Below are 27032 nucleotides of genomic sequence, written 5' to 3'. Positions count from 1 at the left end.
GGAATGTAGGCTCCGGCTTCGCACATGAAAATATACGAGGAGGACTTGGCCAAGCTCGTTGAGCATATTGTCCACGCGGCTCATACTGCATTTGCCCTCCAAAACCAGACGGCCAAGGTATGAGAGACCTGGTCCCGTACGTCTACAGGACTCGGGTAGGACCGAATAGACTCCGAGAAACTGGAAGTTACTTGGGCATTCCTTTCCTCATATTTCCCCAATGTTGCCTCCCCCATTAGTTCTGGCATACTTTGACTTTCCTCGCTCAAGACATGGCTTAAATGGTGTCGTGCTCTGTTGTTCTTCAGCTTTCTCTATAGCTTTTTCCCCCCCTTCTGCTCCACGAAGATCCACCTGCACGCGCTCCGCTTAGAGCAACATTGGAGCTGACTGGTCGGGATGCTTTGGGAGTCTCCCAACCAGAGCTAGCCAAACCGACCTCACTTAACTTAACACTTAACACCCAAATACCCGTAAATCTTCCCCGTCTGCCACGTCCACAAAAACATGTTTCTATGTAGAGCAGGGTCCATGCAGAAGAAGCTCGATGTTATGCGTTACAGGCAGATAATCTTTTCCAAACATGGCGGTCATATTGGATTGCTCGCCTGGTTGGTCGGGGAATATTAACGCCCAGCTGCCACTTCCACGCCCACCCCCATCAAAACAATGTGCACCTGGGCTAACTAACTCTTGCTCTTTGCAACCCTGAGGGGAGGCTAGGACAGTCCAGAGTGTTTTTGGCTTAGTCTGGGACTCCCGGCCCGAGGCTCTGTAAAAGCCCCGACAAGTTCTAGAGAGGAAAAGGGGTTCGAGGACCTGTCTATCTGAGATTGAGTTTGAGGCATGAGCTCAAACCGTCCCGTGGTGGGGTGAGACATTGTGTCCCTAAATGATGTAATACCTTTCTTTCGAGTTTTAAGCATGTTTTGTAAACGGATGCACAGCTCTTGTAGGTTTATGCAGTAAAGCCATAGCTTTTCCATAGACACTTGCAACGAAGCCTTAGCTTTTACATAGGTTTTCATAGTAAAGCCATAGTTTTCATGACCAAACTCACTGGGTCTGTTTGCTTCCTTCTTCCATGCCTAACTCTTAGTGTCCCCCAATGAACTCCCTCCTTTGGGATACGTCGGTAGTCCTGTGTTCTCCTGAGGCTGGTGACCCGGGTTGGGGGACGCAGACCAACAGCTCCTCCCGCCACAGAGCAGGGTAGCTAGAAAGAGGATCCGGCAGGCCTGACTGAAGGACCGGCTGGTGGAGACCTTTGAACCTGGGATGCTCTCGCGGGTCTTAGTCGGTACTCGGACCGATCAACTCGCGGGAGGAGAAATCTCAATGGCCCTAGGTTGACGGCTTAATCCTACTGCTCTGGGGTGAGGGCTTAACGGTGTCTGAAATCTCATGTCCGATAATTAATTAATGATGGCATTTACCAAGTGCGTCCTCTAGATGATAAGCTAGTTATAGGCAGGGAACGTATTTGCTAGTTCTGTTCTATTGTACTCACCCAAGCGCTTAGTACAGTGCTTGGCCCATAGTTCGACCTCAATACATACGAATGATTGGTTGAATGATTGATTGATGGAGTATGGGTCAAGCGCTGTACCAAGTGCTGAGGTAGATACAAGTCAGTGGGGCTGGATTCGGAGCAAGGAACCTAACCCCCAGGTGGGCGACTGCATCGTGAACATGGAAAACAAGGTCGTCGGGATTGGCTAGAACGGGATGCCCAAGCCCTGCAGCAATGACTTGCTACCCTGGAGGAGGGTCACGGACAGCCGACTGGACGCCAAATACCCCTACGCCCAGACTGAACCCTCTGCTCCTCTGCTGCTAATCTCTTCACTGGGCCTCGTTCTTGCCTGTTCCGCCGTCGACCCCCGGCCCACGTCCTCCCACTGGCCTGGAATGTCCTCCCTCTGCACATCCACCAAGCTAGCTATCTTCCTCCCTTCAAAGCCCTACTGAGAGCTCACCTCGTCCAGGAGGCCTTCCCAGACTGAGGCCCCTCCTTCCTCTCCCTCTCCTCCCCCTCCCCATCCCCCCCGCTTTAACTCCTTCCCCTCTCCACAGCACCGGTATATATGTATATATGTTTGTACATATTTATTACTCTATTTATTTATTTTACTTGTACATTTGTATTTATTTTATTTTGTTAATGTGTTTTGTTTTGTTGTCTGTCTCCCCCTTCTAGACTGTGAGCCCGCTGTTGGGTAGGGACCGTCTCTATATGTTGCCAACTTGTTCTTCCCAAGCGCTTAGTGCAGTGCTCTGCACACAGTATGCGCTCAATAAATATGATCGAATGAATGAATGAAAATCCCGGCTCCACCACATGTCTACTCTGTAAACTTGGGAAAGTTGCTTTTCTTCTCTAGTACTCACTTACCTCACCCGCAAATAAGGGAATTAAGGGTACGTGACCCATGAGGGACAGTGCCTGGGTCCATCCAACCTGGTTGACTTGCATCAATTCCAGCCCTCAGAACAGTGCTTGGTCACATCTAAAAGGGTTCAACAAGTACCATCATTATTATTACAAGATCCCTACCGTGGAACAAGAGGGCAAAAGAGTAATCTGGGGTGCGGGGACGGGGACTCTGTAGGAGACTGGAGGCTGTTGATGAATCAACGTCTGTGTTTTCTTCCTACACTTAGCACGGTGCTATACCCGTCCAAGTGTTGCTTAAATGTTTCTGATTGAGTGGTTGACTGATCTGGTCCCCATATGGGAAGTAACCCATTACTTTATGGCTTAGATCCCCCACTCCCCTTCAGGACATTACCAAGAAAGGAGGCTTCTGTCACATATGCTTTTTAATATGTGGATGGAAGAAATAACAATCAATGAAACAATGGTATTTAACGAACACTTACTGTGTGCAGAACATTGTACTAGGCACAATATGTTGTGACCTGAGGATGAGGCAAGATCATCGGTTTTGACATAGTCCCTGACCCACATGGGGCTCATTGTCTTCATACCCATTTCACGGATCAGGAAACTGAGGCCCAGAAAAGTGAAGTGATTTTCCCAAGGCTGCACAGCAGATAAGTGGTGGAAGTGGGATTATAATCCAAGACCTTCTGACTCCCAGGCCTGGCCTCTATCCACCAGGCCACGCTGCTTGTTGTTGTTGTTGTTTAACAATATCTATTAGGCACTTACTAAGTGCCAGACACTGTACTAAGCGCTTGGGATAGATTACAAGCTAAGCAGATTGTACAAAGTGCCTGTCCTACATAGGGGTCATACGACAGACAAGTGGCGGAGCTGGGATTAGAACGCAAATCCATCTGACTTGTATTTATTAAGTGTTTGCCATGTGCAGAGCACTGCACTAAGCACTTGGGAAAGTACAGTGCAACAATAAACGGTGACAATCCCTGCCCTATGTGCCAGGCACGTAACAAGCTTTGGGGGAGACACAAGCAAATCAAGTTGGACACAGTTCATGTCTTACATAAGGCTCACAGTCGTATTCCTCATTTTACAGATGAGGGCCCTGAGGCACAGAGAAATGAAGCGACTTGCCCCAGGTCATGCAGCAGACAAGGGGGGGAGCCGGGTTCTTTCCAGTGGGCATGCTGCTTCCCAAACTATTACTTAAGAAGGTAGCACTGAATATTTTCATTGGTACAGAATAACTACTGAATGATACAAGTGTTTATCTTGATTGTTGCTAAGTAGTCCTACACTGACACCAGGTGACCAGAACTCGGGGGTCCCTTAAGACACCCTGATGACCAGAGAAACCTCCGTGGCCCGCCTGTTCGTGATCCAGTCATGTGGGGGATGGCAGTGTGAGGAGACCAAGTTCCCCTATTAAAAATCCAGCCTCACCCCGAGTGTTTTGCAACATTTGGGGGCCCGAGAGCAAGGCACTGAAAACCTGATCCTGACTGGAAATTTCATCCCCACCACGAAACCTAGGGAATGTCAACATCAAAAGGAAACTGCATCGTCTCCTGTTAAGGGGCTTCGTGGGAGGCAGTGCGGCCTGCTGGCAAGAGTATGGCTATGCTACTCAGAAGACTACAATTTATCACTCAGTTAATCAATCGCATTTATTGAGCGCTCACTATGTGAGGAGCACTGTTTCAAGCGTTTGGGAGAGTCCAGTACCACAGAGTCGGTAGACTCATTCCCTGTACACAATGGGTTCAGAATGTAGAGGGGGTCTTCTTCAAATGCCATTGAGCTGTTTGGAATCCAGCGCAACTTCATGGAGACACCCTTTCCAGAATGTCCCATCTTCTGTCATCAAGTCATCCCGGTATGCATATCCATAGAGTTTTCTTGGTAAAGATACTGAAGTGGTTCACCATTGCCTTCTTCCAAACAGTAAAAACTCGGATCTCTGCTGTTGTCTTTGCTCAACAAATCGACCATCCGTCATTGACTCTTCCCCATGCCGTAGCTGCCCAGCGCAGGCGATTCGACTCTGTCTGATGCTTCGGCTTAGTCCTTTCCATTATGGGTAACCCTAGATGGCATAGCTCCAAGCTTCATCAACTACAGGCAGACACAGACCTTAATACAAATGATCCAGTACTACGAGGTTCCTGCTGTGTGACCTTCGGGAAGTTACTAAATCTCTGTGTGCCTCGGTTTCCTGATCTGGGAAATAATAACGATAATCATAAGAATTGTGGCAATCATTAAGCACTTACTATGGGCCAGGCACTGGACTAATCCATGGGGAAGATAGAAGATAATCAGATTGGACACATATGTCCCACATGGGATTTACTGTCTTAATTCTCCTGTTAAAGACGAGGTCCAGAGCAGTGAAGTGACTTACCCAGGGTCATCAAGCTGACAGGTGACAGAACAAGGATTAGAACCCAGGTCTTTCTGACACCCAGGCCCGTGTGCTATCCACTAGGCCATGTGAAATGGGAAGAGAGTATAGTAACCTCTACTTCTTAGGCTGTTAGTTGCGAATGGGATCGAGACCATGTCTGATCGGATTACCTTATATCTACTCCAATATTTAGAACAGTGCTTGGCACATAGTAAGTAGTTAACAGATACAATAGTTATGATTATTACTCGACGCATAAACAGCACTAAATAAATAAGATTATCATTAGTAGGAGCTGTTATGGGAAAATCTCTCCCAAGAAGGCAATCCCGGCTCCACCTCGTGTCTCCTGTGTGCCCTTGGGCAAGTCACTTCACTTTTCTGGGCATCAGTTACCTCAACAGTAAACTGGGGATTAAGATCGTGAGTGTCATGTGGGAAAGGGTCCGTGTCCAACCTGATTAACTTGTATCTTCCATAGAGCTTAGTAGAGTCCCTGGCACATAATAAATGCTGAAGAAATGTCATGATTATTTGTGGTCGTATTGTATTCCCCTCCATAGTAAAGAACTCGAGCCCCCTGTTGAAAACGAGAATAAACTTTCTAGCTATGAACCCCGCTTACTTTGAGTGAACCCCAAAAGGCGTCTCTCCACCAGTAATCCCACGGGTGAGCATACTCGATCCAGATTGAAAGATTTTCTTGTTTTCTACACTTCTAATCCTGGGACCTCCTCTTTCATGACACCCTCATCGGTCATGGATTTTTTTTTGAGAAGTTCCCGTTTCTTTCCCTAGAGTCAGGGCACAGGGAGCTCGAAGGGTGTATGGGTGCCCCCGTCCCTTGACCTTGAACTCTATGCGGGACCCCCATCATAGGGAAGAGCAGTAATTCCTGCCCCCCTTCTTTAGCTTAGTCCACTTTCTCCATTTATTGGGCTAGAAACAGGAGACTCCTTGATGGGGAGAGCTAGAGAGTCTTCTCCACTCTTTCTACCAATCAATCAATGCTATTCATTGACAGTAATTATAGTAATGATAATGCAACAATAATCATAATAAGCGTGGTATTTGTAAAGAACTTACTATGTGCCAAGCACTGTAAACTGACAGGTCCTTCTGACTCCTAGGCCATGCTGCCTCTCAGAAGCACTTAGCTATGTGCACTTACAAGAGCTATGAGCTATGAGTGCTTACTACAAGTCACTTTAGCTCTCTGTGTCTCAGTTACTTCATCTGTAAAATGGGGGATGAGACGGTGAGCCCCACGTGGGACAGGGCCTGTGTCCAGCCCAATTTGCCCGTATCCACCCCAGCACAATATACAGTGGTCTGCACATTGTAAGCGCTTAACAAATACCACAATTACTGTTATTATTAACATTATTACTATGTGCAGAGCACTGTACTGAGCCCTTGGAAAAATCTGATACAACAGAATTAGCAGACTGGTTCCCTGCCCATAATGAGCTTCCAGACTGGAGAACTTGAGCAGCCCCAAATGCACAGGTTTGGGCGTCAGAGGAAATTGTTTCTAATCCCGGTTCTGCCATTCGGCTGCTGTAACCTTGGGTAAGGTCACCTAACTTCTCTGAGCCTCAGTTCCCTCACCTCTAAAATGGGGATTCAGATTGTGAACCCCATGTGGGACATGGACGTTATTAAACCTGATTACTTTGTATCCAACCCAACGCTTAGGAAAATGTTTGGCACATAGTAAGCACTTAACAAATTCCATGATTCTGATTCTGATTAGAGGACTGGCCATGCTCTGGGAAGGCTCCTCATTTCAGAGAGCCAAAGGGCACTACCCCCATCCCAAACTGCTCAGCAGAGACTGGACAATTTCTGACTTGTGCCCTTATGGGAGGGGAGGAGTGGGGCAGGGGGCACAGTCCACAAAGAAAGCCGGGAAAAGGCAGATCCTCAGAGCACATGGACGAAGACTGCAGGTCAGAGACCATAGATTGGGCGTAGGAAGGGTGGGTGGGTGGGAGGGATCGTGAGGAGGAAAGGAGGGACGGGGGAGCGAAAAGATGAGGGGCTCGAGCCCTGCCTGGCAACGATTGTGATGTACTACTGATGTCAGAGCCCGGGCGCGAGGGGTCTGCCCGTTGGGGACGGGAAGTGTTTATTGGACCGTTGGCCGAGGTGTTGGTGGTGGTTGTAGAGTTAGTGGTGCTTTCGGTGGCAGTTTGGTGGTTCGGAACGTGAGAGTAGATTGGAACGTAGAGAGGAGAGAGAACGATTTCGTTTATTTGTTGAGGGAAGGTGTTTGGGGAGGGCTAGGAAGAGGAGGGGGACTTGTTGTGGGCTAGGGAGGGGGACTTGAATTAGAGTAGAGTAGAGCAGAGTACAGAAGCGTCGAGTGATAACGATCAGCGGAATGTCTCGATTCATCCGGTCAGTCCACTCTTGTGTCCGCGGGCCCGGGATGTGGTCAGCTGGGAGGGCAAGAGAGGAGGAACGGGCGGGGGTCCAGACTGGGGCCAGGAGTTGGGGGCCGAGGGGAAGCAGGGGCTGAGGAGCAGGAGAAGGGAGGAGTCGAAGGGGAGGGGAGGAGGGTAGGGTAGCGGCAGTTATGGGAGGTGCTGGAGGTGCCTCCCCCATTCCTAACCTGCGAGGGGAGGTCGAGGCGGGGGACTGGGAGAGGTAGGTGCCCCATTCCAGGAGCCTCATTCAACCTCTTTTACGTCTCCCTCTCTTTCAACTCTTCCTACGGCTCGAGAAGAATTTATTCTGCGAGTGAGAATTCCAGGATGCGGGGCTTCCTGGAATGGTCCCTAAAGGCTAATTCCAGAAGGCTTTTCCCCCGCACCTCCCGGGTCGCTGCAGCCCCCGAGGACACAGAGTTCAAGAGGAAGTGATGAACAACGGTGAGGAGCCTGTGACACGGTAGTGGACAGAGTGTGGGCCTATGAGACAGAAGGACCTGGGTTCTGATCCCAGCTCTGTCCCTGTCTGCTGGGTGACCTTGGGCAAGTCATGTCACTTCCCCATGCCTCAGTTACCTCATCAGGAAAATGGGGATCGATTGTGAGCCCGCATGTGAGACATGGACTGTGTTCAACCCAATTACCTTCTGTTTACCTTAGCGCTTAATAGATTGTCTGGCACAGAGTAAGTGCACAGCAAGTACCGCAAACAAAGTTAACAGAAAGAGTAGATCAATCAATCAATCAATCGTATTTATTGAGCGCTTACTATGCGCAGAGCACTGTACTAAGCGCTTGGGAAGTACAAATTGGCATCACATAGAGACAGTCCCTGCCCAACAGTGGGCTCACAGTCTAAAAGGGGGAGACAGAGAACAGAACCAAACATACCAACAAAATAAAATAAGTAGGATAGAAATGTACAAGTAAAATAAATAAATAAATAAATAAATAGAGTAATAAATATGTACAAACATATATACATATATACAGGTGCTGTGGGGAAGGGAAGGAGGTAAGATGGGGGGATGGAGAGGGGGACGAGGGGGACAGGAAAGAAGGGGCTCAGTCTGGGAAGGCCTCCTGGAGGAGGTGAGCTCTCAGCAGGGCCTTGAAGGGAGGAAGAGAGCTAGCTTGGCGGATGGGCAGAGGGAGGGCATTCCAGGCCCGGGGGATGACGTGGGCCGGGGGTCGATGGCGGGACAGGCGAAAGCGAGGTACAGTGAGGAGATTAGTGGTGGAGGAGCGGAGGGTGCGGGCTGGGCAGTAGAAGGAGAGAAGAGAGGTGAGGTAGGAAGGGGCGAGGTGATGGAGAGCCTTGAAGCCCAGGGTGAGGAGTTTCTGCCTGATGCGCAGATTGATCGGTAGCCATTGGAGGTTTTTGAGGAGGGGAGTAATATATCCAGAGCGTTTCTGGACAAAGATAATCCGGGCAGCAGCATGAAGTATGGATTGAAGTGGAGAGAGACACGAGGATGGGAGATCAGAGAGAAGGCTAGTGCAGTAGTCCAGACGGGATAGGATGAGAGCTTGAATTAGCAGGGTAGCGGTTTGGATGGAGAGGAAAGGGCGGATCTTGGCAATGCTGCGGAGCTGAGACCAGGCAGGTTTTGGTGACGGCTTGGATGTGAGGGGTGAATGAGAGAGCGGAGTCGAGGATGACACCAAGGTTGCGGGCTTGTGAGACGGGAAGGATGGTAGTGCCGTCAACAGAGATGGGAAAGTCAGGGAGAGGACAAGGTTTGGGAGGGAAGACAAGGAGCTCAGTCTTCGACATGTTGAGCTTTAGGTGGCGGGCGGACATCCAGATGGAGATGTCCTGAAGGCAGGAGGAGATGCGAGCCTGGAGGGAGGGGGAGAGAGCAGGGGCAGAGATGTAAATCTGGGTGTCATCAGCGTAGAGATGATAGTTGAAGCCGTGGGAGCGAATGAGGTCACCAAGGGAGTGAGTGTATATTGAGAACAGAAGGGGACCATGCACTGAACCTTGGGGAACCCCCACACCTTGGGGAACCCCCACAACCTTGATGGAGGCCTTGATGGAGGAGTAGATGGAGGGTGAGGTGGTGGCGAGGGGCCGGGTGCAGCCCAGTCCTCAGAATATTCTGGAGCTGGCGGGGTGTCTGGGGGAGGGAATTGGGGTCAGGGGGCAAAGAGACCCAGACACAATGCTTGGCACATAGTAAGCGCTTAACGAATACCATCATCATCATCACTGAGCGAGTTCTCACCGCGGGGTTTCTCCATCCTTCCCAGAGCGGTGTTTTGAACTCGTGCTCAGTGAGCTCTACGGATCCCAGTTCCACGGTGATCTGGTGGTAAGAGCCAACACTCGCTGGGCTTGGTTATTCCTCTGGGCCTGGGCCTCTCTGGAGCCGGGGTGTGAGACTGGGGGAAGGGCGGGGAGGGTACGGTCTCCCTGCTATGTGAGGCAGGAGTCGGGAGGAGATAGTCCAGGGGGCCTGGAAGTCGGAAGGACGCGAGGTCTAATCCCAGCTCTGCCATCTGTCTGCTATGGAACATTAGGTAAGTTATTTCACTTCTCGGGGCCTCAGTTCCCTTCAACTGGAAAATGGGGATTGACAAAGTGTACTATTATTATTATTGCTATCATTGTTCTTACTATTAAGTGGTCAGAATGTGCCATCGCTCCTTGACCCCCGCTTCTCCTCTCACCAGTCCTGGACCAGGAACCTGACCTCGCCCCAGCTGAGTAACCTCTCCCTACAAGTCCTGTATTGTTTTAGAAGCCCCAACCTGACCAGGGTGGGGCCGGCAATGCGGATACTCTCCGTCCTGCTTCAGGTGAACACAGCCTTAGAAAATCAGGTAGGAACCCGGGGGTCGGGGGAGGGAGGGGTCTGAGGAGGGAGGGACTGGGAGTGGAATTGACCTTTGATGTCAGGCAATAAGTGGCGTGTTGAGGTGGAGGGCTCGGGATTGTAGACCAACTGAGAGGCGCAAGGCACAGTGGTGTGACACAAGTCACAGACAGAGGCAGAGTTGCTCAGTGTGTTCTAGACCCCGGACCTGGGAGACAGAAGGGCCTGTATTCCAATTCAGGCTCAGCTACCTGGCTGTTGTGTGATCTTAGCAAGTCACTCCACATCTCTGCGCCTCAGCTACCTAATGTGAAAAATGGGGATCAAGACACTGAGCCATTTGTGGTACAGCTACTGTAACCATCTCGATAATCGTGCACCTACACCAGCATTAAGTGCAGTGACTGCCACATGCCAAGTGCTTAACCAATACCATAAGCCCTGATTGTAGCCAGTCTCTCTGATGTAAGCCAGCACCATCTATCGATGGCATTGATCGAGTGATCAATGGACTAAGAGCTTGGGAGAGTACCGCAGTAGAGTTTGTGGACACATTCTCTGTCCCCAACAAGCTTACAGCCTAGAAGCGGGAGACACACATGATGACCAATAAATGATTTGGGGTTGCTCAATGGTTTCCTGGTCTTGGGGATTTCTGCCACTTGAGACCACCCTCACTCTTCTCAAGTCACGATTAGGCGGCGGTCACACCCCCCTGCTCCCTCAAGGAAATACTCCTCTGGCTACTTCCCCATTTCCCTAAACGTGGGGCTCCAGGAGGTAATTTTATCAGACAAGAAAGCTCCTGGACCTTTACCTTATCCAAATCCTTTCCTAAGCCCATTGTGCCTTTTTGGCTGCTCAACCATTAGGCTGAGGATTTCCCAGACAGGAAGTCATTCTCTCATTTGCCCTGTCTAAATAGGAGACCCACCGCATACCCATATATACCCATATGTACAGGGTCCCATCCTCACAAAAAGAAACTCAACATAAAATAGAATGCTAAATATCACAAAAATTCCTGGAAGATGGGCACAGGAAGCCCATAACCTTGGCATGAGCATTGACTTCACTATCTCCTTCCACCCACCCAGTCCGGCCAACAGTCAATCCCCTCAGTTCTACCTTCGCAATATCGCCCCCATCCACCCATCCTCTCCATCAAATCGGCTACCACACCGATGCAAGCACTTATTCTATCCCTCCTTGATTAGTGTAACAGCCTCCTTGCTGACCTCCTTGCCTCCTCTCTCTCAACACTCCAGTCCATAATCCATTCTGCTTCCCGAAACATGTTCCTGCAAAAACGTTCAGAACATGTTTCCCCACTCCCCAAGATATTCCAGCAGTTGCTTATCAGTGGAAAGAGCACGGGCCTGGGAGTTGGAGGTCACGGGTTCTAATCCCAGCTCCCCCACATTTCTGCTATGTGACCTTGGGCAAGTCACTTACCTTCTCTGAGCCTCATTTACCTCATCTGTAAAATGGGGATTAAGACTGTGAGCCCCAGGTGGGACAACGTGATCACCTTGCATCCCCCCAGCGCTTAGAACAGTGCTTTGCACATAGTAAGCGCCTAATAAATTCCATCATCATTATTATTGTATTATTATCCACCTCTGCTTCAAACAAACACTCCTAACCCTAGCCTTTAAAGCACTTCATCTGTTTGCCCCCTCCTACCTCACCTCGCTTCTCTCCTACTTCAACCCAGGCAGCATGCTTCTTTCCTCTAACGCTAGTCTTCTCACTTTACCGCGATCTCTTCTATCTCGCCGTCGACCTCTCGCCCACATCCCCCCTCTGGCCCAGAATGCCCGCCCTCTTTCATATCAGACAGATAACAATAATAATTATAATGACATTTCTTCAGCGCTTACAATGTACCAAGCACTGTTCTAAGCCCTGGAATAGATACAAGATTATCGGGTTGTCCCAACTGGGGCTCACAGTCTTAATTCCCATTGTACAGATGAGGTAACCGAGGCACAGAGAAGTTAAGTACTTTGCCCAGAGTAACACACCTGTCAAGTGGCGGTGCCGGGATTCGAACCCCCGACCTCTGACTCCCAAGCCCGGGCTTTTTCCACTGAGCCACGCTGCTTCTCTGCTTCTGATACTTTCTGTCCCCAACTTCAAAACCTTAGGGAAGGCACTTCTCCTCCAAAAAGCCAACCCTGACTAGGCCCTCCTCTCCTCTTCTCCCACTACCTTCTGTGCCTCTCTCACTTGCTCATTCATTCATCTTCATCATCATCATCATCAATCGTATTTATTGAGCGCTTACTATGTGCAGAGCACTGTACTAAGCGCTTGGGAAGTACAAATTGGCAACATATAGAGATAGTCCCTACCCAACAGTGGGCTCACAGTCTAAAAGGGGGAGACAGAGAACAAAACCAAACATACTAACAAAATAAAATAAATAGAATAGATATGCACAAAATAAATAAATAAATAAATAAATAAATAGAGTAATGAATATGTACAAACATATATACATATATACAGGTGCTGTGGAGAAGGGAAGGAGGTAAAATGGGGGTGGATGGAGAGGGGGACGAGGGGGAGAGGAAGGAAGGGGCTCAGTCTGGGAAGGCCTCCTGGAGGAGGTGAGCTCTCAGCAGGGCCTTGAAGGGAGGAAGAGAGCTAGCTTGGCGGAGGGGCAGAGGGAGGGCATTCCAGGCCCGGGGGATGACGTGGGCCAGGGGTCGATGGCGGGACAGGCGAGAGCGAGGTACGGTGAGGAGATTAGCGGCGGAGGAGCAGAGGGTACGGGCTGGGCTGTAGAAGGAGAGAAGGGAGGTGAGGTAGGAGGGGGCGAGGTGATGGAGAGCCTTGAAGCCCAGGGTGAGGAGTTTCTGCCTGATGCGCAGATTGATTGGTAGCCACTGGAGATTTTTCACTCTGATCCCCACAGCACATCACTATGTATCTGCTTAGAACTGTAATTTATTTATTTTGTTCTCTATTTATCATTTACTGATTTATATTAATGTCTGTCGCCCACTCAAAACTGTAAGCACGTCGTGGGCAGGAATGTGTTTGTTGGTTGTTCTAGTTTACTCTCCCAAGCACTTAGTACAGTCCCTGACACACCGTAAGTGCTCAATGACTGCGGTTGAATGACTGAGTGCATGTATGAACGAATAGGAATCAGTAGCTAAAGTGAACATATCATTTCTCCCCATCTGCCATCTCCACAAAACTGGCACGTTTTATCTGCAATGGCAATTTTACCAGATACGGAAACCAAAGGATTAGGCATTCTGAGACCTACATTTTCCTAATTTTATATCTTCCCATGTGTCTGTACTATTTAATGATGTCCCTGGTGCACAACACAACTTCTTAGGGTACCGTTGCAGGTGATATGTGGCCCTGGGAATCGTGGCGGTGTGCACACAAATTAGTCTTCCAAATACCCTATCCTGATTTATTTTCGGTTACGCCCTGCTGAACGTGCTGTAGCGCAGTGGGGAAATACTCAAAATCGTTCCACGGAACAGGACTCATTGGAATCTCTATTTATGAGTTTCTCAAAGTTTAAAACATGGGAGTTCTAAAAGGGAAGTGAACAATACTAAACATCAAAGAACAGGAAACCTCAGTCAGTCCATCATATTTTTAAGCACTTCCTGTGTACTAAGCGAATGGGAGAGTCCGATATAACAGCAAACGAAGCCATTCCCTGTCCACCATGTGCTGTCAGTCTAGAGTGGGGAGACAGATAGTAAGAGAAAACAAAAAATGAGAGATATGGACGTGAGTGCCGTGGGGCTGGCTGGCTGACTGGCTGGCTGGGGGAATGAATAAAGAGAGCAGGTCATGGTGACGCAGAAGGGAGTGGGAGAAGAGGAACGGGCGGGGGCTTAGTCAGGGAAGACTTCGTGGAGGAGATGTGCCTTCAATAAGTCATTGCCTGTCGGATCTGAGAGGAGAGGGCGTTCCAGGCCAGAGGTGTGTCGTGGGTGACAGGTTGGCGGTAGTCTGGATGAGATGGAGGTAGAGTGAGTACCTTGAATACAGTAAGTACAGTGAGGAAGTTGGCATTAGAAGTGCAAAGTGTGCGGGATGGGTTGTAGTAGAAAATCAGTAGGAAATAGGGGGCAAGGTGGTGGTGTGCTTACCCACTTTTGAGGAGTTTCCGCCTGATGTGAAAGTGGACGGGCAACCACTGGAGGTTCTTGAGGAGCAGGAGTCTCTCGATCTCCCTTCTGCGGCTTCTCCCCGCTCAGTTCGCAAGCACTTCCGGTCCCCTGCTCTGTGGACTGGAGCCAGACTAGCAGGTCCGGGCCTGTGAGGTGGTGGGGCCTTCACCGCTTTGCTGCTTGGGGTCCAGACGTCCGGGTCGGGCAGGGGTCGTGGGGTGGGGGTGGAGGGGAGTCGGTGGGCAGGGGGGGACGCGAGGGGAAGGGATGTCTGGCGGGGTTGTCGAGTTCGACTTTGACCGTCTGCCTCCCCACTGACCTACAGGCGGCCGACTTGGCAAGGAGCGTGTTTGAGCACCACATCTCCTCCGGCCCCCAGGCTGGGAAGACCCTCTTCAAGGAAGTCCTGACCCTGCTGGCCTGTTACCACACTCGGGAGACAGTGCAGGTCTTCCTCGAGTACTCAATACCTCTGAACTGGTACAGCCACCATCTCCCCCCAGCTCCCCGGGACGGAAAGGCCCTAGCTGGGACAGACCCGGGAAGAACGACACCGAATACCTCCGGGGTGGGGGCCTAGTGCGGACTTCGTCAGTTGTATCGAGTCTGGGCGTCTCGGTTCTCCTTGGTCTCCACCTGAGGGGCCGTTCCTGGGTGGGAGGTGCTAGCAGGTGGGTGGTGGAGAGATTCCCAGGCCCCAAAGGCTACAATCCAGGGCCCCCGCAATGTCTTGGTCCCCTCTGGGGCTGGATCCTGGGCCGGTGCTGGGGGAGAGGTGGGAAAAATTGAGTCCGGGTTGTGGCTCCACAGGCAGGTCCTTGAGGTTTGGAAATCTGTCGGGGCGGATGCTTCCATCGCCTCCCGCATGCTGCGGGAACTGCTCCGTAGGGTGTTGGTACGACGTCTACCTGAGGAGAGCAACAAGACCGAATGGGACAGGCATACCCGAGACTCCATCGCGGTGAGCCCCAGAAGGACGGATCGAAGGGCAGGCCTGGACTGGAGCCCGCAGCCCTCAGCCCTCAGCCCCACACTTGCCCCAACACTTCCCACTCCATCCGACCCATCCAGTGCTGCCTGGGGAGGCTGCCCAGGGTGCCAGGTGTGGGAGTCGCGGGCGGTCCTCGAGGGCACAGGGGGCCAAGCTCCGAGAGGGGCCACCTAGCTGGGTGCTGCCTATCAGCACTCAGGGCTTCCGCCCAGCGAGGGCCCTGAGAGCGGAGTCAAACGGAGCCGTGGACAGAAGCCAGGGGGTAGGTCGTGTAGGGGGGAGGACTTCTGGAAGAGCCCATGTACCACCCCACCAGGCTGTGAACTCGCTATATGAGCTTCCCTTTGCTGTGGAGTACTCGGAGGCTGTGGCTCAACTCCTCCCCCAGCTCTTCCATGCCTTCATTATCCAGATCTAGTATGTGCTGGAGCTGGGCCTGGTTGGGGAGCGGGTGCTCTTGGCCGTAGAGCCCATCGTCACCTCCGCCCTAAGTCCCTGGTGGTGAGCCACCAGAGGGATGCGGAGTTGGGGGAGAGGGACCCTTGAAGGAGATACTCCAAGTGCGGATGGCTCATCCCCCGATCACCAGACAGATCTCTCGGGGACTCTGCATCGTGGCCGGAGGCTCCCGGGGGCCGGGGAGCCGGTGGTCCGTGGGTCTGGGAGGCCGGAGATGGCAGAAATCCCAAGGAGCTCCTGGTCCATGTTGTCCGTGCTGGGCTGGGGACCAAACATGGCAGGGATGGTCGATTTGGAGGTCAGGTCTCGTGTGTCCTACCCCTGGGGGTAGAGGTTGCCTGTTACAGGACAAGGCTTTTTTGGGACATGCCCAAAATCGGCAGGAATGACGGACACCCTCGGGTCCTCTCGCACCACCCGCCCCGCCCCGAACCCCCAAAACTCTCGTTGCTTTCAGGGCGGCCCTGGAGGCTCTGAGGGGGCTTCCGTCCACCAGAGGATGTTGGCAGAGCTTCATATCCATGGAGTTGCAGGATGGCTGGCACCTCTTCTCATCCCTCAACACCTTCCAGGAGGCCGTGGCCCTTCTGGCCAGGTGTGTGTGTGTGTGTGTGTGTGTGTGTGTGTGTGTGTGTGTGTGTGTGTGTGTGTGTGTGTGCGTGCGTGCATGCGTGCGTGTGTGTGTGAGTGTGTGTGTCTGACAGGGTGGGCAGGATCCCCCAAGCAATGGGCCTGGGCGAGCGGGTGGGGAGTAGCCTCCTCAGTTAACTGCCCTACCCCTGGCCCTCCCCGAGCTCCTATTCGCCGGCCCCGGGGCTTCCCGGACTCCTCTCTGAGCTCAGCCCTACGGGGCTGTTTCCCCCAGGACTCTGGTCCAGAGCAGGTGCCCGATGGTGGCCGAAAACCTGCAAATGGTGGCCAGGTCTTTGCAGGAGAAAGGCCCGCAGGACCAGAGTGTGGCCATGGGGCTGCTGCCCGAGGTAAGAAGCGGGGCCTAGGGCCCGGGAGAGACGGCTTGGATCCGCAGTGGGCACTGTCACCTTCAGGCAGGGACCCCCGGACCCCGAACCCCGGGTGAGAGGGTAGGCAGAGGTTGGAGGGGAGCGGGGAGGTACTGGTCCCCGGCCCCGGCCCAAACAGCTTGGCACCCGTTGCCCCCTCTCTGCGGTTCCCGGCTCCGACTTCCCGAGAATCAGGCTCCCGCCCCCCTCGCCTATGCGGTCCAGGTGCAGACACGGTTTTCCTTGGCAGTTGATCTGGACCCCCGGCCTGAAGACTGTCCTGGATCCCAAGGTCGTGTGGTTCATCCTCCGGGACGGCCTAAAGGACCCCGACTCCGTGGTGCGGGTCATCAGCCTGCAGGCCCTCACTAGCCAGCCCCTCAACCACGACAATGTCAGGGGTCCAACCCTAGGGCCACCCCCATAGGGTGTAGGGCCGGGGGAATCCCCAGCCCGGGATCCGGACTGTCCTTGAGAGCCCCCCGCCACCGAGGAGGGACGAGATCGGGTAGGGGAAGCGGGGCGACAAAGGACTCCCGGGAGCGGTCGGAGGCGGCCCGGGGGTGGGCAGTCCGGGTGCGGGCCCAGGATAGAGGGGCCAAGGGCTGCCGTCTCGGGGCGTGCCGCTTCACCGTCGACCTCTTTCCCCTGGTCTCCTCAGCGCCCAGTGCTCCTTGCTCAGCTCCCCTTCCTCCTGGAGGGCATCACCCGGAAGGACCAGGAGGGGCTCCAAGCGGCCATGGACGCGGCGACTCTCACCGCCCGCAGCCTGCACAGTCGCGACTCGGCCACCTCCGTAAGGACATCGTCCTCATGCTGAGCCCGTTCTTTGACGACGTGATTCTGAGGGGCTCGAGGGGACAGGGGAGCAGCCGCCGCAGAGCCGGAGCCCGGGACCTGCCGCCCCGACCCCGGCTGTGCCAGAGCCCAGAGGCGGCCGCTTCCACAGCTCACACAGGGCTCGGGGCATCGGCTGCCCTTCCGCAGCTCGTCACACCCGCGGCGAGCCACGGCTCTCCCCCGCCCCCCGCCCGGCACTGCTTCCCCCCCATGCCGGCGATGTCCTTGCTCCTTACTCTCCCCCCCGAAGACCTCAGTACCCTGATTGTCCCTGCCCTGGGGTCCCCAGCCCCCGCTCCGGTTCCCCCACCCCATATCCTGCCCCCCACATACACTCCACCGGGGATTTCTCCTCAGGAGAGAACCCAAGTGCGGGTGGCAGCCCTGGAGCTGCTGGCAGCCGTGGCCGGCGGCTGTGTGACGGATCCCAAATCCCATCTCCGTCAGAATTTGATCTGCTGCCTCCTCCCCGTCCTCTTTCACCTGAAGGACGAGCACCCGACAGTGGCCAAAGTGAGTCTCTCCCACCCTCCACAGTACCCATCCTCTCTCGACCCCTGATCCGGGGCTCTGACGACCACTGACACCCACCCCTCGGGTTCTCTGTTTCCAGAAAGCCAGATATGCATTCTTCTGGCTGGCCTAGAATATCGGCTGGAGGCACTCCAGGGTCTTCGGGCGGATGTTGAGGTGAAGAGAGGGAAAGCACGGCCTACGGTACCATCTGGATGGCCTTGATGAGTATGTCAGGGATGGGTGGGGGCTGGGAGGGGGTGTCATTGGGTCTGGGGTGGAAGCTGTGGGCACGGATCCCTCCTGCGGGGCACATCGGTGGGATATGTTGGGTAATTACTCTGTACACAGCACTGTACTGAGCTCCTCGGAGAGCACAGTTGAATTGTTGGTGGACATGTTCCCGGCCCGCAATGACCTTACAGTCTAGAGCGGGTGATTTGCGAAAGGGACCAGGAGGAGGTTGAGAGCCCCGTGTCCTGTAGTGGAAGTGGAAGTTGGAGAGTTCGAGCGCAACGTCAAGGAGGTTGGGGATGGGTTGGGGTCTCTCACTCTCCTTCTCCTCTTCCCCAGGTGAAGAGCTTTCGGGACTTCTATCCCATTTTCTTGTCCCAAGCTCTGGCCTATACCAACTGCATCCAACCAGATGTGAAATTTGTGGCCGATTTCTTCCTCAGTGAGTGGGGAGTGGAGGGCGCTGGGGAAGGCAAGCAAACATACAAACCAAAAGCCAACAATATAATGCCACACAATCTGGCCCGACCCCTTTTCTTGGCCAGATCCCAGAGGAGGCCTCTTTTTGCTCCTCCTCCCTGACTCCGGGGGCTGGATATGGAAGCCAAATCTTCCCAGTAGTCCTTCCGGGAAGCGGGTGGTCGGATGGATGGGCAAACAAACGAGGAAAATTATGGTTTGTTTCTTTTCCCCACAGTACACACCATCACTCTCTGTACCGCAAGCCCGCTGCTCTCCTACAAGGCGTTCAAAATCATTTTCCACAGTGAGTCCCAAACAAAGACATGCACACTTTCCATCTATCCCTTAATCTCTCTCTGTCTTTCTCTCTGTCTCTCTCTCTCTCTGTCTCTCTCTTTCTCTCTCTATATGGCTCTCTCTCTATGTCTCTCTCTCTCTCTCTCTCTCTCTCCTTCTCTCTCTCTCTCTCTTTCCCTCTTCTGTCTCTCGCCATTCTCTGTGCTTCCTCCCTCTGTCATGCTTTTCTTTTTCTCTCGCCTTTCTGAATGCTGGCCCTTTGAGCCTCTAGCAGATATTTTCCCCTAGACTGCTAGCTCCTTATGGGCTGGGAGATCTGTCAGCTCATTCTAGTTGACTATATTCTCCCTAGCGCTTAATGCAGTGCTCTGCACATGGTAAGAGCTCTGGAAATACCATCGACTGACGGATTGATTTCTCTGCCTTCTTCTTTCCTCTGTCTCGCGTTTCAGGCTTTCCCATCTCCGCAGCCCTGATTGGGAGGTGGTAGAAGGACAGAACGAGGTGAGGGGAAGTTAGGGCAGCCCCCCAACCTATCTGCTGCCCTACCCCACTCTCCACCGGGGATTTCTCCTCAGGAGAGACCCCAAGTGCGGGTGGCAGCCCTGGAGCTGCTGGCAGCCGTGTCCGGCGGCTGTGTGACAGATCCGAAATCCCGTCTCCATCAGAAGCTTATCCGCTGCCTCCTCTTCGTCCTCTTCCACCTGATGGACGAGCACCCTACAGTTGGCAAAGTGAGTTTCACCCACCCTCCACAGTGCCCACCCTCTCTAGGCCCCTGGCCCGGGGCTCTGAAGCCCCCTGCCACCCACCCCTCGGGTTCTCTGTTTCCAGAAAGCCAGATATGCATTCTTATGGCTGGCCCAGAATGTCGGCTGGAAGCCATCCAGAGTCGTCGGGTGGATGTTGAGGTGGGAAGAGAGGGAGAGCACGGCCTACGGTACCATCTGGATGGCCTTGGTGAGTAAGTCAGGGATGGGTAGGGGCTAAGAGGGGGTGTCCTTGGGTCTGGTGTGGGAACTATGGGCACGGACCCCTCCTGCGGGGCACATCGGTGGAATATGTTGGGTAATTACTCTGTACACAGCACTGTACCGAGCTCCTCGGAGAGCACAGTTGAATGGTTGGTGGACACGTTCCCGGCCCACAGTGACCTTAACGTCTAGAGGGGTTGATTTGCGAAAGGGACTAGGAAGAGGTTGAGAGCCCCGTGTCCTGTAGTGGAAGTGGAAGTTGGAGAGTTGGGGCACAACGTCAAGGAGGTTGGGTATGGGTTGGGGTCTCTCACTCTCCTTCTCCTCCTCCCCAGATGAAGAGCTCTGGGGACTTCCATCCCATTTTCTTGTCCCAAGCTCTGGCCTATACCAACTGCATCCAACCAGATGTGAAATTTGCGGCCGTTGTTCCTCGGTGAGTGGGGAGTGGAGGGCACTGGGGAAAGCAAGCAAACATACAAACCAAAACCCAACAAAATAATGCCAAACCATCTGGCCCGACCCCTTCGCTTGGCTAGATCCCAGAGGAGGCCTCTCTTGGCTCCTCCTCCCTGACTCCGGGGGCTGGATATGGAAGCCAAGTCCTTCCAGTAGTCCTTCCGGGAAGCGGGTGCACAGATGGATGGGCATACAAACGAGGAAAATAATGGTTTGTTTCCTTTCCCCACAGTGCACACCATCACTCTCTATACCGCAAGCCCGCTGCTCTCCTACAAGATGTTCAAAATCATTTTCCAGAGTTAGTCCCAAAGGCACGCAAACTTTGCATCTATCCCCTAATCTCTCTCTCTCTCTCTCTCTCTCTCTCTGGCTCTCTCCCTCTGTCTCTCTCTCTCTCTCTCTCTCTGGCTCTCTCCCTCTGTCTCTCTCTATCTCTCTCTGGCTCTCTCTCTCTCTCTCTCTCTCTGGCTCTCTCTCTCTCTTTCCCTCTTCTGTCTCTCGTCATGCTCTGTGCTTCCTCCTCTGTCTTGCTTTTCTCTTTCACTCGCCTTTCTGAATGCTGGCCCTCTGATCTTGTGGCAGCTATTTCCCCCTAGAGCGCTAGCTCCTTATGGGCTCGGAGATCTGTCTGCTCATTCTAGTTGACTATATTCTCCCTAGCGCTGAATGCAGTGCTCTGCACATGGTTAGCGCTCTGGAAATACCATCGACTGACGGATTTAATTCTCTGCCTTCTTCTTTCCTCTGTCTCGCGTTTCAGGCTTTCCCATCTCCGCAGCCCTGGGTGGGTGGTGGTAGAAGGACAGAACAAGGCGAGGGGAAGTTATGGGCTGAGGAGATTGGAGCTGGAGAGTGGAGGACTCTTCCCAGGTCCCCGGGGCATGATCAAAGTGGTGGAGAGGGACAGCTTCTAGTGGAGGACTGCCTTGCATCTCACGTGTTCTCTACCACACCTTTTCAGAAATCGAAGCTCTGAAAAACGACTCCTCGTCCAAGATCCGCAGATTCCTGAACAACTACGAACGGAGACTGAAAGAGAAAGATGAACTGTTCTTCTTCTGAGGGTCCCCACCCCGTGGGAGAAAAGAAACCTAGGAGGACGAGGTGGCATCAGGACGGTCCTGGGGCACCGGGTCTAGAGGAGCGGGGGCTGCCCTGGGACGTGCCATAGGTTCTGGTCCCAGAAAAATGGACAGAATCCCGTCCCGAGACAGCCATGTGAGGGAAGGTGGCTCAGGGGACTCGGCCCTCTCCGAGATCCCCCGATTTTGCTTTGGCCGCCCCCGGGAGCATGGAGGCCAGGCTGGGTGTGGACTCTAACTCCAGGACTCTGGGACGGTGGGGACAGGACCGAGCTGGTGTCAAAATCCCACTTCTTTCCAGAGGTGTGGGGCCTGACTTTCCTTCAGCCAGCGGGATGGTAGGGAAATAGGGCGGGGTTTAGATTGGAGTGCCACTAGAGTCTAGGGGTGCGGCGGAGAGGGGGTGACCCGTCGGCCCTGGACGGCTCAGCCCCCAGGCTTCTGTGACACTGTTCTTCATGTTCCAAGGCCACAGGTCAGAACTGGATTCCAGGCACTCTGTGTGATGCCATCGGAGGAGAAGGAGGGCCAAGATCAGGTGGAGGAGGATGGCCAATACTGGTGGAGGAGGAGGTCCAGGACCAAGCAGAGATCAAGGAAGAGCCAGCGGAGGAGGACCAGAGCAGGTGGATGATGTGGGCCAGGACCGTGGGAGGAGAGGGGGCAAAGACCAGGTGGAAGGAGGAGGAGGAGGGTCAGGAGTAGGTTGAGGAGGGGAGCCACAGAGCGGCAGATGAGGAGGGTCAGGACCAGGTGGAGAAGGAGGTCTAGGACCATGGATTTGGGGAAGGCCAGGATCAGGTGCAGAAGGAGGATGAGGACCAAGTGAAGGAGGAATAATTGAACCAGGGGGTGTAGGTGGGCCAGGACCAAGTGGAGGAAGAGAGTCAGGACCAGGAGGAGGAGGATGGCTATAATCAGGCACAGCAGGAGGACCAGGACCAGGGGGAGGAGATGGGCGAGGACCAGGAGGAGGAGGAGGAGGAGGGCTAAGACCAGGCAGAGGTGGAGGCTCAGGGCCCGGTCAGAGAAGGGGGCGTTGGAAAGAAGATCAAGGTCAGGCACAGGAAAAGGACAAGGACCAGGGGGAGGAGAAGGGCCAGGAACAGACAGAAGAGGGGGGCCAGGAACAGCCCTCCCCCGGTATTAGTAGACCAGGCAGAGGAGGAGGACCAGGGTCAAGCAGAGGAGGAGGGCCAGGGTCAGGCAGAGGAGAAGGACCAGGACTCGGTGGAGGATGAGGGTTTGGACCAGGACAAGAAGAAGGGCCAGGACCTGGTGGAGGAGGTGGACAGTGCACAAGGCCTGGGAGTAGGGACAGGTCTGGGTAGAGGAGGAGGGCAGAGATTGTGCAGGGGAGGAGGGCCAGGAACAGCGAAAGGAGGAGGGTCAATAACGGACAGAAGAGGAAGTAGGAGGACCAAGACCAGGTGGAGGAGAAGAAAGGCCAGGACCAGGCCAAGAAGAAAGGCCATGACCAGGCGGAGGAGGAGGGCCATATTAGGCAGAGGAGGAAGGCCAAGACCAGGCGCCAGAGGAGGGTCTAGACCAGATGAAGGATGAGATCCGGGACCAGGCAGAGTAGACGAACCAAAGCCAGGTGGAGGATGGGGACTGTGGAGGGTCGGGGTGACTGTGGAGGGTGGGGAGACTCACTTTGTGCACTGTTGGGTGTTCATCCTATAGTGGAGCAAGACCCGGAGGAGGCAGCAGACCTTGCAGGTAGGCTTCTTCCTCAGTCACCCAACTGCCTGCCACGGCTGCTAGGAACTCCAGGGCTGCGGCCCGCACTTGGGAGCCTATGCTGAAGTGTGTGGGGGGAGCAGGAGATGGGAGGGGAGCTTCCGGCACCGTGGCGGGTCCTGGGGACCCCAGGCAGGGACAGCCGGGCCACACGGGTCTGTGGGGTGAGAGTAGGGAGCAAGGGCAGCGCCGGCATAGGGGAAGCTGCTCCAGGGTGGGGGAAAACCCCGTGGCTCTTTGTGGGGATTACATTATAGAGAAGGGCAGCCAATGCCACGAGCTCAGGGCCAGGGGCCCCTTCTGGGCACTGGCGCAGCCGGTGCAGATTCAGGGAATTTTCAGAACGAGAGAGAGCATCTGGATTAGGCCACAGCTATGGGCTGGGTTATGCGACCGTCCCGGTTCCTGTCGATGTGGAGCAGTAATGGTGGCCATGCGGACATTGTTTATTCCCAATCCCTCACGTAACCCTCCACTGTAGGGCAGCTCATGTCCACATGCAGTAAAATGCTTGGCATCCTGGGGAATGGATGTCTTCCGTCTCCGGGAACCTCGGTGCCTGAATTTTCCTTGCTTGCCTTGTACTTCTGTTTTGTTTTGTCCTATTTGTTCTACGGTGTTGTTGTGGTATCGAGTGCTGAGGCCCGGAAGAGAAAATACTCACTCTTTCAGCCTAGTCGTTAGCAAGGTGCTATGGATGGAGTGTAGGGGGGAAACCACGGAAGAATAGCATGGAAGGGAGGAAATGGGATGCCCCTCGTACCTGTCCAGATATGGCAGATGTGGCACTAGTCATAGGGTCGTCAGTGGGGCCACTGGGCCACAGGATGGGATGTCAGCCTAGGAATGTAGGCGTCGGCTTCGCACAAGAAAATATGTGAGGAGGACTTTGCCAAGTTCACTGAGCATGTCGGCGGTGCAGCTGACACTAGATTTACCCTCCAAACCTAGATGACCAAAGTAGGGGAGACCTGGTCCCATGTATCTATGGGACTCGGGAAAGCCCGAAGAGACTCCGAGAGACTGGAAGTTATTTGGGCGTTCCTTTCCTCACATTTCCTCAACATGGACTCCCACATTGGCCCTGGAATATTTTGACATTCCTCGCTCATGTCATGGCTGAAATGGTTTTGTGCTCTCCTGGTCTCCAGCTTTCTCTATACCTGATTTCCCGCTGCTGCTCCCCGAAGATTACCTGAAACCGCTCCGCCTAAAGTAAAACTGGACCTGGTCGGTCGGACAACCTTGGCTACAGGCTGGAGTGTGAGACCGGCCCGAGCTGCGTTCAGAGTCGCCTGACTAGAGCCAGCCCAACCGACTCCAATTTGGAAAGGCCTGCCTTCTCCTCTGTTATATGGGAATTGTTCCATGCTCTGCGTTGTTTATGTATGTGTAACAAAGACTTATAGTTAGAGGCCACACCATGCAGATATGGCTCAAGATTGCACTTCACAGGGACTAAACATCACATCCAAATTGCCCGATAACTTCCCCGCCTGCTGTATTCACGAAAACACGTTTCTATGTAGAGTAGGGTCCATGCAGAAGAATCTAGATGTTACGTGTTGCAGGCAGATCATCTTTTCCAAACATGGCGGTGATATTGAGTTGCTGACCAGGTTGGTCAGGGGAATACTAACGCCCAGCTGCCACTTCCACGCCCACCCCCATTGAGGCCATGTGTACCTGAGCTAACTCCTGCTCCTTGTAAACGGGAGGGGGAGCTAGGACAACCCAGACTGTGCTTGGCTTACCCGGGGACGCCCCGGCTGAGGCTTCGTAAAGCACCCCCCCACGGTACTAGAGAGGAAAAGGCGTACGAACACCTGTGCACCTGAGATAGAGGTTGAGGCACGTATATCTGAAAGTCAACTTCTTCTCATCTTCCTTCAGCATTTAAAGGCAATGAAATGCCTGAGTCTTCTTTGTGGTATTTCCGATCTCCTTTCTTTCATTTCACCAAAGATAAATTCATACAGCATCACTGACAACATCACATCACAGTTTAGAAAGAGAATCAAGACCAGTGACAAAAATAATACAGCCACTTACTTTAATCCATCTTCTTCTGCCCTTCATTCGAATGACAAACCTGCACAGGGTCAAGGATGCCCTCTCCTCAACTTCTAATTTAAAAGGAAGAGTCTTGAGGTACATTCACCAGACAAGCCCAGGATGACAAGAAATATAATTTCTGATTGGCAAACTGTCAGCTGGGAACGATTTCTCTTTGGGAAGACTTGATACAGTTGATTGACATTTTTATTGGATGAAAGTTCAGTACAACCTCACAAAGAACAAAGACTTGTTTTTCAAATAGTTTAATAGTTTAATAGTTTGTGGTCAAATTCCTGGATTGGGTAAATTTAGAAGACAGCTTCAAATCAATGTCTTCTTTCAGCACGGGGCCCACAGTTCCCATATAAGGTCAGGAATTCAACCCCAAATCCTTGCTTCTTGTATTTTCCCTTCATTTCCTCTGCATTTTTCACAGTCTGTATTGTCAAAAAATTATCTGAGTCCTTGGTCCACTCTAAGTTCGACAGAGTGTGAGGAGGAGAAGGAGGAGGAGGGGATTTACAGTCTGTCTCTGGGAGAAGGTTAGAAATCCATTACAACCAACCCAAGTCATTGCTGGTTGAAGTTAGGACAGAGGTAGGAGACCCTGTGCCATTTGTAATGATGTGGGTCTCAACAGAAGCATGAGCATTACCTTACCTCTGAGAGGGATCTGTCCATGTGGGCTGACTAGTGTGTTAGCCATTGATCACAGAAAACTGACAGTGTTTGCTGCAACTTTGTGCTAATACTTCCATTGGGGTGGTGGGGGATAGAGGATTTCTCAATTTGCCACTCCTTGCATTAAATGCTTCCTTCGTGGGAAGATTTCCTGGGACAGAGTTTTCTGATCAATTGTTTACATTTTGCTTCCCTAAGATATGTAGGGATGTTTAATTACTTACCCAGGCAGGATTTGATCTGTGGATCTTTTCCCCTGCTTCTAGAAGGAAGTATGGCAAATCTAGTGGTGGTGGTGATGGGGGTGGGGGATGGGGGCAGGAGTTGCTATTTGGAGTTGGGTGTACATGTACCAGAAAGAGAGAGAGAGAGAGAGAGAGAGAGAGAGAGAGAGAGAGAGAGAGAGAGAGAGAGAGAGAGAGAGAGATCTCAATCATTATTCTCAGAGCAGGTTGTAACACTCTACTTGTCTAACTGAAACTGAAACAACTTCAGATGTGATAAATCAGCATATACATGAAGTCACTGATCATTGGTCTTAGCTAGGCTTTCCTGGGAACACCTTCTCTGGGCAGCCGGCAACGTCCTCATACCACCCTCCTGACTCCTCCTCTGCCCAGCCGACACCGTGATCGTGCCACCCTTCTTGATACCACTTCCAGGCTGCCAGCCCCATCATCGTGCCTCCTCCCTGACACCGCCTTTCGGTGTCTGTCACCGTCATCATGTCGTCCTTCTCGACACCAATTCCGGGCCACGGGACCATCACTGTACCACCCTCACTGACACCGCCTCTGGGTCACCGGCATTGTCCACCGTGCCACCTTCTGTCGGCACCACTACCGGGATGCTGACATTATGATCCTGCCATCTTCTCCGATACCTCTTCTGGGCAGCCAGTAACGTCACTGTGTCAGCCTCAATGTCACCTCTGGGTGGCCGGAACTGTCCTCGTGCAACCCTACCTGACACCATCTCTGGGTCTCTGGCATTGTCACCGTGCTACCTTC

The 27032-nt window shown here is 53.0% G+C and overlaps 1 long non-coding RNA gene and 1 pseudogene across 1 annotated transcript; both read left to right on the top strand.

The window, feature by feature from the left end:
- The first annotated feature begins 119 nt into the window (after positions 1-119).
- Positions 120-21685, top strand: LOC119921915 (annotated as a pseudogene).
- Positions 21686-22137: 452 nt separating this feature from the next.
- LOC119921927 lies at positions 22138-25324 on the top strand. Its single transcript, XR_005448603.1, has 3 exons — positions 22138-22166; positions 23227-23262; positions 24435-25324. It is a non-coding gene; the product is annotated as an uncharacterized LOC119921927 (long non-coding RNA).
- Positions 25325-27032: the final 1708 nt, after the last annotated feature.

Source organism: Tachyglossus aculeatus, unplaced genomic scaffold, assembly GCF_015852505.1.
Source record: "Tachyglossus aculeatus isolate mTacAcu1 unplaced genomic scaffold, mTacAcu1.pri SUPER_32, whole genome shotgun sequence".
In the NCBI taxonomy this organism is placed as follows: Eukaryota; Metazoa; Chordata; class Mammalia; order Monotremata; family Tachyglossidae; genus Tachyglossus; species Tachyglossus aculeatus.
This window is presented reverse-complemented; position numbering and strand designations above follow the sequence as displayed.